The sequence below is a fragment of the Myxocyprinus asiaticus genome, chromosome 12 (genome assembly GCF_019703515.2).
Source record: "Myxocyprinus asiaticus isolate MX2 ecotype Aquarium Trade chromosome 12, UBuf_Myxa_2, whole genome shotgun sequence".
Lineage (NCBI taxonomy): Eukaryota > Metazoa > Chordata > Actinopteri > Cypriniformes > Catostomidae > Myxocyprinus > Myxocyprinus asiaticus.
Window position 1 is genome coordinate 25,154,591 of NC_059355.1, and position 16,917 is coordinate 25,171,507.

General features: G+C 39.1%; 1 protein-coding gene across 4 annotated transcripts in view; it reads left to right on the forward strand.

Annotated features, from left to right (window-relative positions):
* LOC127449324 (ras-related protein Rab-6B) overlaps positions 1-16,917 on the forward strand; it is a 166,669-nt gene that overhangs the window by 94,193 nt on the left and 55,559 nt on the right. The window lies entirely within an intron of this gene.

Genomic DNA, 16,917 nt, shown 5'->3' on the forward strand with positions numbered 1-16,917 from the left:
ACGTTGTGACTGCAACGTTGCCATGGTCATGTTCTCGCAATGAGTACATGATCCATTCACGAACGCTGTCTCCATGTGGGTCATGCCCAGACACGAAAGACAGCGATCATGACCGTCAGAAGTTGAGAGATAACAACCGCAACCAGGAATAACACACAAATGGAAAGACGCGTCTTTAAAAAGACATTCCGTGTGTGCCGCTCTTTTAGAGAAATATACTCTCTTATTTCTGCCGAAGCTCCCAGGGGTGTTCTCTGCAGTGCACCAGTGCAGAGGAGGGAGAAGCCGCTGAAATGCGCCATCAGATCCAGCAGAGGTGAATGAACAGTCAGCTCGGTAAACATCGACCGAAGAGAAAATCTGAATGAGTGGTTGCATATCAGCTCCTTTTATACCCGTATGTCCGGGGGAGTGGTATGCAAAAACCACTCACCAATTTTCATTGGCCTTTTATCAAAGACCAGAGGTGTCTCGGGCTCCCAAGAGTGACCCCTAGTGTCACTACATCAACACAAATTCGAGTGAGTGACAGACAGGGAACAGTTTTTTTTTTCCCTCAGGCTGTCCATCTCATGAACAGTTAAAACTGCCCCATTGAGCAATAATTATGTCCAATACACAGCTTAGTCAATTATATATCCTACCTCTTCTGCATTACATTCCCTTGCACTGTATATAACAGATTTGTATTTGTACATACATACATATATATATATATATATATATGTATATATATTTTTTTTTTTTTTTTTTGTCTTATTGTGCATTTCTATATATACTTATATTTTCTTTTGTCTTTTTAAAAAATTATAATGATCTCTGTCTTGTTGCTGTATTGTTTGTGCACTGGAAGCTTCTGTCACCAAGAAAAAGTCCTTGTATGTGTAAGCATACTTGGCAAAAAAGCTCATTCTGATTCTGATTTTTAGTAGGAGGGGTAGTGTAGCATTGATAAGCTCTATAAGGCATTGTACAGTTTTACATTTCACTTTCACATTGTGTTATGTTCATGATGTTCCTCTGTGTGCATTCTTAATTGTCAATAAAGGGGATGGCCAGATTAAATTTCTTTTAAAAGAAGAATTTGCAACACTTTGAGCGCATACACCGATCAGCCACAATGTTAAAAGCACCTGCCTAATATTGTGGAGGTCCCCCATGTGCCGCCAAAACAGCGCCAACCCGCATTTCAGAATAGCATTCTGAGATGCTGTTCTTCTCACCACAATTGTACAGAGCGGTTATTTGAGTTACCGTAGAATTTTGTCAGTTCGAACCAGTCTGGCCATTCTCTGTTGACCTCTCTCATCAACAAGGCATTTCCATCCACAGAACTGCCACTCAGTGGATGTTTTTTGTTTTTGTTACCATTCTGAGTAAATTCTAGAGACTGTTGTGCATGAAAATCACAAGAGATCAGCAGTTACAGAAATTATGTACAGCAATTATTTGTTGTATTAAGTGTATTTAAAAATACTTGTTCAGTGGATCCATATGCTCTTTTACAGCCCACTCGAGAATGCTAATGGCTCGCACAATAGTCAATCTTTAAAAGCAGGACAAAGCAACACAAATGGAATTTGCACATCTACAAATGTATGAAGACACTTAATAAATAGAGTTTAAACACCATAACAATGACAGGTCTTATTTTCCTGATATTTTGTCAAATGCTGCACTTAATTTTTTAACAAGACAGAAAAAGTTCTTACACTGAGCATCAAAGTGCAACATTTCCCTCCGCCATGGGCGCCTGCTGCATTTCATCTGAGGGTATGCACAGAAATGTGATAAATGTATACTTATACTGTTTATAGGGGCTCCCCGGTGAGAATTATTATTATAATTTTTTTTTTTAAAAACAACACCAATCTGACACAATATCACACCAAAATCAATATCAAATTTAATGTACAAACTTAAGGGACAAACAAATCTTTACAAATGCTCTAAAGACTGACCGAAACTGAAATGGCCGGAACCTTTGCAAGGGACACAATCTCATCAGACTCTTGTAATCAGTACATTAATGGCAAATTTATTTTAAATGATATCCTGGTGGGACTAATAAAAGTAAGGACATTTGCACACTTTGAATGGATTAATTTAATTATACTCAAAGCTCAACAAGTATAACATTTAAAAGAAAACATTCTGAAACATCTCAAAAAAATTGTTTTATGTGAAAGGGGTTACATTTTAGAAGCTGTCAATAAGTATATATGCTAAAACTACATTTTATGTTTTAATACCTATAAAAATAATGAGATGACATTGCCCTTTGGATAGGTAAGAAATGTTCTGGTTACTTTCATAACCTCCGTTCCCTGATGGAAGGAATGAGATGTGTCGATGTAGTGACACTAGGGGTCACCCTTGGGAGCCCGAACACCTCTGATCTTTGATAAAAGGCCAATGGGAATTGGCGAGTGGAATTTGCATGCCACTCCCCTGGACATATGGGTATAAAAGGAGCTGGCTTGCAACCACTCATTCAGGTTTTGTGCTGAGGAGCCGAGACAAGGTCCCGGCCATTTCAGCGGGTAGTTCAATGTTGTGGCAAGAGGAACACAACGTCTCGTTCCCTCCATCAGGGAACGGAGGTTACGAAAGTAACCAGGATGTTACCTATCTGTCACTCACTCGACGTTTTGTCAATGTAGTGACACTAGCGGTCCCTATACGAAATGCCACAACGACTGAACTGTGTTACGTGGACTGGCAGTGCGAGACGGACAGACCGCTGTGTGCCTCGTAGCGAGTGCACCCGGCCTTCACGTAACCTCCTCCAACGCTCCTACAAGCATCAAACAGTCCCCTGTACTTCGGGGATAAGTCGACCCAAAAATGGGGACAGGCTAACCCAGCCGTGGCGTCTTCTGCTCTTTTTTCTCCCCAAAAAGAGTGGAAATCGTTTACTGACTGGGGGCCATTAATCGGGGGGGGGAGGGTTGTCACTCCCAAGGGGACAACACCATGGAGACCAAAATGAAATTGGGGGGGGGGGGGTATTTGAGTGGAAATACATCACATGGTCTTACCAAGTTTTTTCGGAAGTATGTCATGTGGAGAAGTCCCGTGGTAGGTCCTACCCGAGGGGGGAAGAGCTCTACAGACATGGTGACCAGGGGCAGAGGAACCTCTGCCCAAGGAAGATGCAGTTTACCAACAGGGAAACCATTTTGCGGAAGATACATCACACGGGGTTACCTACGGGGAACCAGGGCATGTGGAGCACCTACCCCAGTACAGGGCCTAGTTAGCACATGTACTGGGCCGGCAGTGAGTTTCTCCGCAAACCCGCCTGCCACAGGGCAAAGGAGGAAAGTCATCCAGGGTCCACAACTTTGTGGACACGACTGGGAGTCAAAGTGCATGTCTTCACCTGGGGGAGGGGAAAGGCACTATGCGCAAGTGGTACACCTGGCCAGCTGTCCTGTAACTTACCTGTTCGTACCTGAAAACACACGGGGCGAATCCGGCTCAACCTGGAGATTATAGAATCTCGCAAAGGTGTTGTGTGTTGCCCAGCCCGTCGCTCTGCAGATGTCTGCTAAAGAGGCGCCATTGGTCAGAGCCCAGGTGGCCGCCACACTCCTAGTAGAGTGGGCTCGTAGCCCCAAGGGGGGCGGCACGTCCTGGGCATGATATGCCATAGCGATGGGGTCAATGACCCAGTGGGCGATCCTCTGTTTGGAGACAGCGCTCCCTTTCCGTTGTCCGCCAAAGCAGACAAAGATCTGCTCAGAGCGTCTAGAGCTCTGTGTGCGATCACAATAGATGCGCAAAGCATGCATCGGACACAGCAATGATAAGGCTGGGTTTGCATCCTCCCGGGGCAGCTTTGCTTACACGTTCACCACCTGATACCTAAACGGGGTCTTGGGAACCTTGGGCACATAGCCCGATTGGGGTCTCAGGATCACATGAGAGCATCCCGGACCGAACTCCAGGCAAGTTTTGCTGACAGAGAACGCCTGCAGTTCCCCTACCCTCTTGATGGAGGTGAGCGCCATCAGGAGAGCAGTCTTCAAAGAGAATGCCTTTAGCTCAGCTGACTCTAGGGGCTCAAATAGAGCTCCCTGTAGGCCCCGAAGGACCACAGAAAGGTCCCACAAGGGGATGAGATGCGATCTGGGGGGGTTTAATCTCCTAGCACCTCTCAGGAACCTGACGATCAATTTGTGCTTCCCCAAATACTTACCGTCTACTGCATCGTGATGTGCTGATATAACAGCTACATACATCTTCAAGGTGGAGGGGGACAGCCGCCCCTCCTGCCCCTCCTGCAGGAAGGAAAGCACTGATCCAACTGCGCATCTCTGGGGGTCTTCGCGTCGGGAAGAACACCACTTAGCGAACAGACGTTCTAACGAAGGAAAAACCACGACCGCAACATTGCCATGGTCACGCTCTCGCAGTGAGAACATGACCCGTCCACAACCACTGTCTCCACATGGGCAGCACCCAAACACGTAAGACCGCGATCGTGGCCATCGGAATACACACAAACGGAGAGGCATCTTTAACAAGATGCTCTCCGTTAATGCCACTCTTTAAGAAGGGAAAATATACTCTTTCAGTAGGAAGAATATACTCTTTTAGCTGCTGAAGCGCCCAGGGGCATTCTCTGCATTTCACCAGTGCAAGAGGGGGAGAAGCCGCTGTAATGCACTGTAAATCCAACAGCTTTTCGAGGTGAATGGATCGGCAGAGTAATTCAGCACACTGAACACAACTGCTCGGCTCCGAAGAGAAAATCTGAATGAGTGGTTGCGAGCCAGCTCCTTTTATACCCATATGTCCGGGGAAGTGGCATACAAATTCCACTCGCCAATTCCCATTGCCCTTTTTTCAAAGATCAGAGGTGTTCGGGGCTCCCAAGGGCGACCCCTATTGTCACTACATTGACACAACGTCGAATGAGTGACAGATAGGGAACTTAGAGTTCAGTGATGGAATGACACTGGTGTCTGTAGGCCTCTCCATCAATCTGCACTCCTCCACCCTCTTTATAGACCTGCCTCCTCTTACCCTGTGCCGTTAACTGCAGACTGAACAGCCTCTTTACCTTATGGCCTTCTAATTGTTCTGCATGTGCTTTTATTCTGTGTGTTCTGAGTGTGATTATATGTAGAGTATGCAGTAAAACGTGCTTTCCTGGGAAACCAGTGATGAAAAAACAGCATATAGCTGATGGATAGATCTGCGTTAAAGAGAGCTGTGCAGGCGTCACTATGGATACAAGAGTAACTTTTTTGCTGTTTGTTTGCTTTTCGATGCACTTATAACACCCTTTTGTCATTATGCATTCTGATTTCATTACATAATGATGTAAACAGATTGTCCTTTGTGATCTCTTGTCTGAACCATGACCTCTGTATTTTCAAACAATTTTCAGAATCACTAATTACAGGTAAACCTCCCTGCATGAAAAGGCAACAAAGAAAGGTCCAAAATGAAGTTCATTAACTAGACTGATAAGTGTTTTTTGCATGAGCTTTCATAATTAAAATGACTGATATACTACATAGAACAGACATTTTCACATTTGTACTGAGGATTTTATCAGCATACATGAGTGGATTTGTCATGAATATGTATTGTAATAATGATGAAATGAGGATGTTTTAAATTTTATTTTCTTGGAGTTCTTGGTGTGCCTGCAAATATTTATCAGGCAGTGCCTAGAATGTATTAAAAAGACTAGTGTGTTGCCAGAAGATGGGGTTCATTTTTATCAGTATTGATCTTAAAGAACATTTGGAATTCAGACTATATGAAGCTTCTGTTTTGTTCCATTGCATGACAATTTTATTTAAGTCCTATATTTTCCACTTTTTCTAAGGGGGTGTTGAACCACTCTACGATGGATAATCTGTAGAGCACCTATATTTGTCAAAAATGTGCATGCTGAATGCTGGAGGCAAGTATCTTTGTTAAGCTGTAATCTGACTGGAGGTATTTTTGAGCATGTTCCCACACTGAGTCGTGTTTGATTTGCTAGAAGAGCCCTTGGAACATCTTACAAACAAGTTTTCTTTTCATTTTGCCAACTAAGCACAGACAAAACGAGAGTAAAATTTGACATTTTAGTTGTTCCTCTCTTGAGTGTTTGTCAGGTTGAGGGAAAACAAGATTTTGAACTTACCTGAGCTTGAAAATTATCCATATTTCTTCTGGGTAAATGTTCTCATTTATTAGTCATATGTACAAGGATAATAGTGACAAATATCAGCAAAGTGATGCTAGCTGAAAGAATTTGGGTATTTCTGTAGAGTAAGAATGTGAAGTGTTGTATGTGTGTTGTCCTTCCTTCAGTAATATACTTTTATATGAAATCATATGGTTTCTGTGCCAAAAGGAATATGAAAAATACATTTGCATACATGCATATGAAACAGGTTATGAGACATGCATATATACTGTATATTTACTAATAAAATACAGATGGGAAGTTGACGCATGCAAAGCCGTTCACACCATACATCTTTTTGTGTCCATCTGCTCTGTTTTCAATTGTTTTCCTATGTAAACGAGCTACCTCCTGTGCGATAATGTTGTTGCGCCGTATGTGATTGTTTTTTTCAGCATCTCGCACAGGAGCGCCTCATTAAGCAGATGCCGTGTCAAGTTAAAAAGAACTTAAAATGCTAAAAAATGCATCTCGAGACCCTTACATGTCCATGAGCATATTTGTTTTTTCAACATTAAGATTGTGGGTTTAAATTTATATTAATTTATAAGGGAAAGTGAATATCTAAGGTGTTGTGACTGATCACCATTTCGTTTTTGTTTTTGAGCATTTTAAATCTCCTTTTTGCCTTCATTTTAAATGGTCCTACAAAAGTACAATTATTCCATGTAATCTCTTAAATTAAAGAAATGTTCTGGGTTCAATACAAGTTAATCTTAAAGGGTTAGTTCACCCAAAAAAGAAAGTTCTCTCATCATTTACTCACCCTCATGCCATCCCCGATGTGTATGACTTTCTTTCTTCTGCTGAACACAATCGTAGGTTTTTAGAAGTATTTCTCAGCTCTTTAGGTCCATTCAGTGTACTGTAAGTGAATGGGTGCCAACATTTTGAAGCTTCAAAATCCACATAAGGGTAAAATAAAAGTACTCCAGGCGACTCTTTTTAACCACCAGAGTCACCTGGAGTATTTTTATTTTGCCCTTATGTGGATTTTGAAGCTTCAAAATTTTGGCACCCATTCAGTGTACTGTAAGTGAATGGGTGCCAAAATTCTGAAGCTTCAAAATCCACAAAAGGGCAAAATTGAAGTACTCCAGGCGACTCTGGTGGTTAAATCCATACATTCTGAAGTGATTTGAAAGGTGTGGGTGAGAAAAAGATCAATATTTAAGTCCTTTTTCACTATAAATTATCTTTCCTGCTCAGTCAATTTCCACTTTACTTTTACTTTCTCATTCTTTTTCTTCTGTTTTTGGTGATTCATGTCCTTCTTGCATACCACACCCTATGGGTAGGGAGGAGCATTTATGACAAAAAATGACTTAAATATTGATCTGTTTCTCACCCACACCTATCATATCATGTCTGAACACATGGATTTAACCACTGGAGTCATATGGTTTACTTTTATGCTGCCTTCATGTGGATTTTGGAGCTTAAACATTTTGGCACCCATTCACTTGCATTGTATGGACATACAAAGCTGAAATATACTTCTAAATATCTTAATTTGTATTCTGCAGATGAAAGAAAGTCACACACATCTGGGATGCCATGAGGGTGAGTAAATCATGAGAGAATTTTCACTTTTGGGTGAATTATCCCTTTAATTAAACCATTTGTGACATAATGTTGATTTCCACAAAAAATAATTTTGACTCATCCCTTGTTTATTAAAAAAAAGCAAAAATTGCAGTTACTTACAATGGAAATGAATGGTGCCAGTCCATAAATGTTAAAGTCGCAGTGAAGTGCCTGAACCAGCGCAGTTCTAGTTGGTGTTTTTGACGTATGTCCTACTGAAACAGCACTGAAAAAAGAGAATTTTTTTAGACCAAAAAAATTTCTTCAATTGGTAACACCTAAATGAATTAAGTTTTCTCAAACTAAATTGTCAACTTGAGTTAACACAATTGCTTTAAGTCAGGTGTACTTAATAATCTGAGTGCTTTAAAAACAACAGTTGACATTCATGCAATGTAAATTTAAGGCTCAATTTAATTTGGTTTCCATTTGTCTAACTCAATTATATGCTTTCCCCAAAAGTATAATACTGCTCCTCAACAACCTAAAAGTTTACTGTCAGCAAAAGTAGTTTAAGTAACTTGTGGGTCATTTTTTTTTAGATATTAAAATACTTTCCAAACAATAAAAAAAAAAAAGTTGGCTGGAAACAAAAAAATTTTTTCTAGACTTTATTATACAAATGTAAAAACATGGTCACCAACATGACTTTTGGACAACACATGCATAAAAAAACTGCATTTGTATGTCCTTTTCTCAAAAACAAATATGCACAAAATGCACAAGTTATTAACCAAAATTATTTTGCTATCAGCTATCGATAACTTGTTAAATGCAAATTAGTGCAGCAAAGTATGAATGCAAATATGCATAATGTGTATAAGTCAACACATCGGTAGGAAAAAGTGGGTAACAGGAGTTGGGTGATAAAGGGGATTCTTAAAATTTTCGCTTTAACCATAAAACTTGTGAATATTATGCAAATTTACATTTAGAAAAAACCAAAAGGCACTCAAGAGTGTAAAGCTAAAACAAAGTCAGACTTTTCCCACTTTCCTGGAAGCCAACAGTTTCAGTTCATGGTAATACTATAAAGTCACGTAAATCGAAGGTCTTACTGCACATGTAGTTGGCTTCATATTTGGCAGTGTTTTTCTTGAATGTATAGCAGAAACGAATGGTCAATTTCTTACAAATACTTTCTAGTTCCATTGGTCTAATATAATAATTTAAATTTTCTGTCAGTCGTTTCTGCTATAGATTCAAGAAAAACTATGTCATATATTAAGCCAACTAGATATATTTGATATATTTGATAAACTGGAATCTGGCATTTTGGATACAAAATAAATCAATTACCAAATTATGTATACAGAATGTCCGATTCCAGTTTCTCAAATATGAACACTTTATAGTTCCATTTGGTCTGTAATGATTGAGAAAATAATTGGCAGTAATTGTGAAATAAAATGGAGTTTTCACAATATTTTTCTATTTCAGATGAAATGATTAATCAAGAAAAAAATCTGATTAATCCTTTGAAAGTGTTAGTTGAAGCCCTACTTCCAAGAAAATTTCAGGCATCTTCATTATTACTAGTCACTGAAACCAATGCTTCATGGAAAGAAAATGTGTTATAGACAAAACATACATCTTATGCTCTTGAAAATTTTCAGCAGTGATATAGACATTTGTTGTAAACAGATAATACATAAAATCAACATTAACACCACAGTGAGCCAACCACTAACACAGCTTCTGCTCTATAAACACTGCTGTGTAACCATTTTGGAACACATCAAAACAAACTAAACATTTCCCCACATAGAACAGACCTGCAAACTAGTGGCTTTTGCTGCTTTGAATCAACGTCAGTCACGTGTATCATGTAAAATGTAAGATTCCATTTTCAGGGGGGAGGTAGTGCCCAGAGACGTTTCAGAAAGCTGTCGTTACGTCGCGATCCAGAAATTAAATCTATACATTTCTAGCATGACAACATCTTTCTGAAACGTCTCTGGGCACTGCCCCCACCAACCCCGAAAATATAATTGTGTGGTTTACATAATGCATGTGACTGTCATATGTTCATTCAAAATGGTAAATATCGCTGAAAAGCTACTAGTTTGCATGCCTAATAGAAGGGAAAAAAAACATGTCAGGAGAAAAATAATCTGCTCCTATAAAAAACTGATGCAGAATCATGGTAAAAGCTTTTCACAGTGCTTTGAGGAATATTTGTGTTTACATTGACCACGTCTCTTGGAGCACACAAGGCCCAACATCTGAAAGAGGCCAAGTTTTTTTTTTTTTTTTTAGTTCAATAACCACCATTGTGCTTCCGTAACACAGCACAAGGCCATTTGTCCCAGAGGAGCAATACATTGTAGTGTGTCGTTATTGCAAGCTTTGAAGACTGCCATACAGATTTTGAACTTTGGAGGACATCTTTTGCTCAAGCTGCATAATGATTTTTTGGAACACTTCAAAGCTGAAACGTAGGCATTTTGGATAAACTAAGTTGAGTACATATATTAAACCTAGTAGCAGAGCACAAGCTGAGGAGACTGAGGTCAGTTCATTCAACACCACTATGCCCTCAATGACAATGCCAATGTCTGAAGGTGGCTCCTGCCGCCCTGCCCCCTCTCCCCAAATGACAAACACTGCCATGGTGTGCTGCTCTTGGTCCCTCTGAGCCTCATCTTCTTCACAGTCCTACAGAACATGACACATAAACACAAAACATCACTGGCATCACTTTGCACTGTTTATGCAGTAGCTACGCACCAAGTATGAGACATTACTATAGATACTATAAGGATATTTTTTACATGTGTCCCATTGACAGGTTGGTGACATGCAGTTTACTGTTGATACTTACAAGATATTCCTTGATCAGGATATCTGCATCTTCTCCCAAGAAGCTGATGAGAGCTTTCAGGACACACTCTTTTCAAAGATGAATGTCCTCAGTCTAGGACAACAAAACCTTGATTAATTTTACTTTTCCAAATCTCTGAAGACAGATGTTCTTACTCTTAAAGCAAATGTAGGAGTTTAGCTTCAATTAAAAAAGCTTGACGCTAGTTTCATAAAAAAAGAAAACTGGAGTTGAGCAACATACCCTGTGTATGAAAAACAGTACTGTAAGTATACATAAACTATGACACCACTTTTAGCTAACAAGGAAACTTGAGGTCTCCTTTGGTGATGATCGAGATCTACCTGGTCTAAAGCGTCCATGATGTCAGCAGTCTTTAGGCATGTTGATCCTCCCTTGGCACGGATGGCTCTGATCAACTGCCTAGAGTGCATGTCCAACTGGGCCATGAACTTCTCTTCAAGAGGAAGAGCCATGAGCCTTTGGAACTCTGCATTGATCTAAAACAAAAAATGATGGATATTATACCCTCAATCAAAGTAAATGCAACAGGCCTTGGCATGAATACAATCTCAGTTTTAACAAAGTAACCACCGAAGAATGCCTTTACAATGGCCAAAATATCAACGCACAAAAGAAAAACTAATTATGACCAATTCATTCATAAAAGCTTGATCTTACACTGACAAAATCAAGATACAGACTTTAAATCAATTCAGTTCCGTTATTACCTCTTTCTGTTGGAACAGTGCAGGCCATCTGTCCTTGAAGTCCCTAATGCTGGGTTCTTGGTTTACCACCTCCTGTCGTCTGTAGGCAAAAGTGTGAGCCATTTTGTCTGTGATCACCCTTTCGTTGTTCCTTCTCCTGATCTCTTTCAAAAGTTCAAGTCTCTCCTTTTCAAGGCTTTCCAGAGTCTCACCAATAGGGAAGGTTGTATAAAAGTTCGCTTCAGCTCGTTTTGGCCTCTTCACTACTTGGCGGGGAAAGCATCTGTAGTAGCCTTGGATTTCAGGGAATTTATGGACAGCTCTGGACACCCCTGCAATTTGAGATGAGTCCTGTAGTTTGCCATTTTGTACTTCAGTCGTTGTTTCCAACCATAGCAGCCACTGAATGAGCCAGGTTCCTTCAAACATGGGTGCTTCTTGATCAAGGCCTCTGCAACTATGCTGAAATGTACATCCTCTGGGTAGGCCTTGTATTTGTAAATTTCTTCTGCCAGTCTACTCAGGATTTCAGACTTCATTCAGGAGCTTAAGGTCAACATTTTGTGGCTCACATGGTGCTCTGAATTCCCCTTTTCCAGCTGCAGCTCTGTGTCATAAGAAAATTGGGGTATTGGAAAGTCTGTCAATACTGGTTGCAAAGAGACCTCCTTCCTAAAGTAATTTCAATATAAATCAGGTGGGGAAAGAAATCCATTGCCCTTGTTCTATGTACAACTGAACAGGAACACTGGAATTTTTACACAAATAAGGCCTGTATTGGGTGCCCCATCATTTACATTGAAAACATGGTGTGTAAATCCATCATCCCATAGTATGATAGGTTAGCTAACCTGGATACGATAGTACAGTATGACACGCTTGTGCTCTCGCGCCATTTCAATACAGAGGCTCCCAAACTTATTACCAAATGAATGGATATTTTTCGTTATTTTTGGCATATCTGGGAGCTTGGCAGGGGTTGTTCTACGGGAAACACTGCAGTGTTAATGTTAAACATCGCTTTCAGAAAGCACAACCGTTATGACAAAATTAGCCTACACCTTCCATATCACCATGGCCGCGAGTATAAAAGGAATCGCATGAGCTGGGCCCTGCATTGGTTTGATGGCAAGCTAATGTTAACCATACCCAGCTCCGTATTGCTGCTAATGTACTCAAAAGCAGCTACAGTACACAACATAAAATACAACTCAAGTTGCTGAAGTATAAAAATTAGACTACCAGGCTATTGTTACTATAAGCATTACACATAATGTTTCTTAAAACCATTAAAATGCATAAACTTTTACACAAATTTTAGAAGTGCTAGGCTAACATCTAGCTAGTGTTAACGTTACCACGACTTAACGATAGCTGGTTTAATTCAGCAAGTTTGAAAACTTAAACGCCATTTGGCCAATTCAGTTGGAAATCATACATTATTTCATTACAAAATTCAATTTTGTCTTGCATTTCTAGTAGAGTTAGAATTAAGTCTCATTCGCTTACCTTCTTTGTGAGTTACAGTATACTGATATGAGAAAATGGCGGTTGAATTGCAGGTGGAAAAATGTGGAAAGGAGGTAGACGTCATTACGTCAGACATACAATACTAAGGGAAACCTAACTGACCACTTTTAATGAAATTAGAATAGCAGGTTAAGGGAACAAGGTGTATTTTCAAGTTTATATAATCCACAAAATTAGACTGAAATCACTAAATCAGAAAGCTTGATGAGTCTCATTCAAAAATGTACATTACTTCAACTAATGCTCAAATACACTTTTTACAGTGAGGAAGTGGGGGCGTTATGGCTCATCCCTTTTTAAGAAAATAGCTAAAAGGCTTTAGTTTACATTGCAGCACACACACCTTTGCTTCACCATGCTTCTCATGTCTGAGCCGGTTACCAGGGAAACTGAGTACCGGCCCGCTTTTTCACTGACTTGAGAATTGAACGATGATCTAACTGACAACATTAATACATATTCAGCTCACAAATGCACACAGCACATAGTCGTCTTTGCTTACGATGAGGCTGGAGCTGTTGTAAAAGTCCAATAGTCCAGTGCAGATGAATGAGAAACAAGTGAGTAAAAGATCACAATATTTCAACGTTTTAAATCATAATACAATAAATATAAAGAACACTTACTGATGCTTTACATCACAAGACACCTCAGAAAAATGCCTGCATTAAAAAATGTATAAACTTCAGCCACTTTCTCCCCATCCGACTCACTTTTCATCAAGAAGTGATCACCTGTGGAAGCATTCAGGTGTGAAATGCCTCAAACACAACTGCAAATTTGCAGTTATTCCTCCTTTGAAATTTAAAAATAGCAGGCCCGTTACCAACTTTGGGGTATGGAACATGGTTTGAGGAGGGAAATAGCTGAAAATACACCTCTTAACCACCTCTGCTGTTGCCACTTCGACCAACGGCAGGTTTGTGTATTGTGTACACGACAGGCTGAAGAGGCGGGGTTAAAACGGACTTAAAATTTTACCTATTGGTTTACCTGCCAAGCGTCTCACATATGTTAGCAGAGAAACATCAGTCATATCAGCAGAAGAACAAGTTATGACATTTTGATTAAAGATGACGAGGACATTTTATTTTATTTATAAAAAAAATAAAAAAAATCTAAATGCACGGAACAATTATAATAAGACCAGTGACATGCATTAAGAAAATTAACAGGGTATATTCTGATTTCATGCCAACTTTACAATACACACTCTTTCAAATGTTTAGCCAAAAGACATAAACATTATATGTGTTAACATGATTTTAGTGTAAAAAAAAACGGCAATTTAAAAATGGCATTTACCAGATTTCATGACAATGAAGTTGCAATATTTAATATAACTTTACACAGATAAGGTTAGTAAGCAAATGTATCACATTAAAATCATTTGAACATGTATAATGTTTATGTCTTGTGGTTATACTTTTGAAACCGTGTGTATTTAAAAGCTTCTGGACTTCACTTCCATTGTAAGTGCCTTAGTGAAACCACATCATTAATTAATAAGGGACGAGACAATATATATATGTGTGTGTGTGTGTGTGTGTGTGTATATATATATATATATATATATATATATATATATATATATATATATTTTTTTTTCAGCAATCAGCATTATGCCACAAATGCTGTTGATTGAGCTTAACTTGCATAAAACCTGGAACATTCCTTTAATATGAAAACAGTATTATAATTATAAAATAATTAGCAAAATGCTGTTTAAAATAATTATAGATAGATTATTACATGTCTAACCGCAGGGCATGTCAACTTCCCTAAAATATTTAATGTCAACTAACCAGATTCATGTTAATGAATCCAACACAATATAAAACACAATAATAACAACCTAATAGGGTGGTCCATAGCTTTTAAGTGTCATAGAGGCAGTGGTGTGATAGTTGGCTATTGTAAAAGTCTATCATACATGGACATTTTGGCACAATTTGTCTATGGAAATCAGTCTCAGTTTAAAATGAAGCTAAATTCATCAGGAGCCCTATGCCCTGTTTATTTTGGTAGGTGATGTAACATCTAAATTGAATAAGTTCCCAGTATTACTCAAACACTGGTGAGATGATTTTTAACAAGTTTAACCTTTTCTTCACTTTTCCAAATCTTGATTTAATTATAATAAAACTGAGCAGTTGTTTTCCCCTGTAAGGCTGTTCCACGCAGTTTCTCTCATTAAGCCACTGCCTTAGTTACTTTAGTCTTTTCCTTATCCTGTATCCATTATCTTGCGCCTCTAATGGGCACTCTTAGTGGGAGTCTGTGCATAAAACCCAATTTATCACTAAGCGCTAAGCCCTGTGTGCAGGTATTGCTCTTCTGTCTGGCATAGGTGATTAACCAAAAAATGTTGCATGCCCTCCGTCCCAATAATTGACATGATATTAAATATTTAATAGGACTAAAATTACACACCTACTACTTCAGCAGGGACAGAGCCTCAGCATTCTCTCTCAGTGGATTCTAAGGAAACAGACTAGAGTAAGGAAAATGGGTTGCATTAACTGGATTAATCTGTTTTCCTTAAAGAGATAGTTCACCCAAAAATTAAAATTGTGTAATCATTTACTTACCCTCATGTCATTCCAAAGCCATATGACTTTCTGTCTAGTGTGGAACACAAAAGAAGATATAGTATCTAGCAAAATGTCTAAGCTACTCTTTTCCATACATTGAAAGTGAATGCTGACCACAGCTGTCCTTGGTCCCCATCCTCTTTCATTATACAGAAAAACAATTTGCTAAATATTTCCCTTTGCGTTTCACAGAAGAAAAATAATCATACAGGTTTGGAATGACATGAGGGTGAGTTTTCGCATGAAATATCTGTTTTAACCTTCAAAGCATTTCCTTGAGAAAACAGGAAAAAAAAATTCCTAGTATTTCGACAGAAAGTTGCTGCTTTAGAAAGTCAGTGTTTTATTCCCAGTGGTTTCACTGCAGTAGGAGTTGATGGTTTATGTATGTGATGTGTGTGTGTGTGGTTTTGAGCTGATCTGTGCATTATTGGCCACCTCCTCTCCATCCAACTTCCATCCAGCCATTTTGTCTGCACTCAGAGGATCAATAATCACGGTTCATTTGGTGGGGAGGGAAGGGGCCACAGTCAGAGCTATAATTCAGTATTTACTCAAAAGCATTAGATAAACCCTAATGAGCCCCATTAATTTAGATCCTCCTCGCTTTTAAACAGAGACAGAGCCGCGTCTTAGGGAAAATTTGCATTTAAATGACTTGTGACCTGCAGCCTCAAGCCCCTGCCTTCCACAGCCAACTCACTGTGAAGACTTCTCAGCCATGAGAAATCCTGCTTTCTCCTTTATTTTATCTGTAGCACAGAAGTCATTTTCTGTGCGGTTGTGGGTAGATTCACCCATTTATCTACACAGGTATCTTTCCTTGTGTTTTTCTCTCACATCTCAGGGGAATCTCGGGTCAGGAGGGCAGATGAAGTTGCAGTGATGTTTTTATTGCAGTTCAGGCAGTGTCTCATATCTGACTTTAGGTTCTGTGATGGTATTACTGGGATATTTTCAACTTTTTTCTCCCCCAGCTTTAATATAACTGCCTCAAAGTAGTAAAATGTAAATAATCTGCCTTTATAATAAATTTTTATTGCTTGCATGAAGGAGCTTCACAAAAAATGAGTATATTAGATGCTACTGTTCATGCAATATAGATGTGAAAATAAAACGCAGTTATCTGCTGCTCTAGAAAGTGAAATAATTTCAATGTGTCATGATGTCTCAGTATGACAGCTAATAATGACTATTTTTATTGAGTCTGGTCTTACCACAAAATAAATCCTTTTTAATCTTTAAAATGAAATACTATGAAAGATATTCTGGTTTGTTTAGAATGGTAGTTCTACCTTAGTCATAGCGCAATGATTTTTAATGGCTCCAGCATAACATCACAGACGACCTTCTGGTTAGTTTCATATTGAATAATTAGATCCTTTGGCAGAGGTTTCAATTAGTGCAGTTTGCTGCACACAGCTTGCAAATCAATCTAGTAAACCCATGCAGGCATCACTGGTTTCCTCAGTCCCT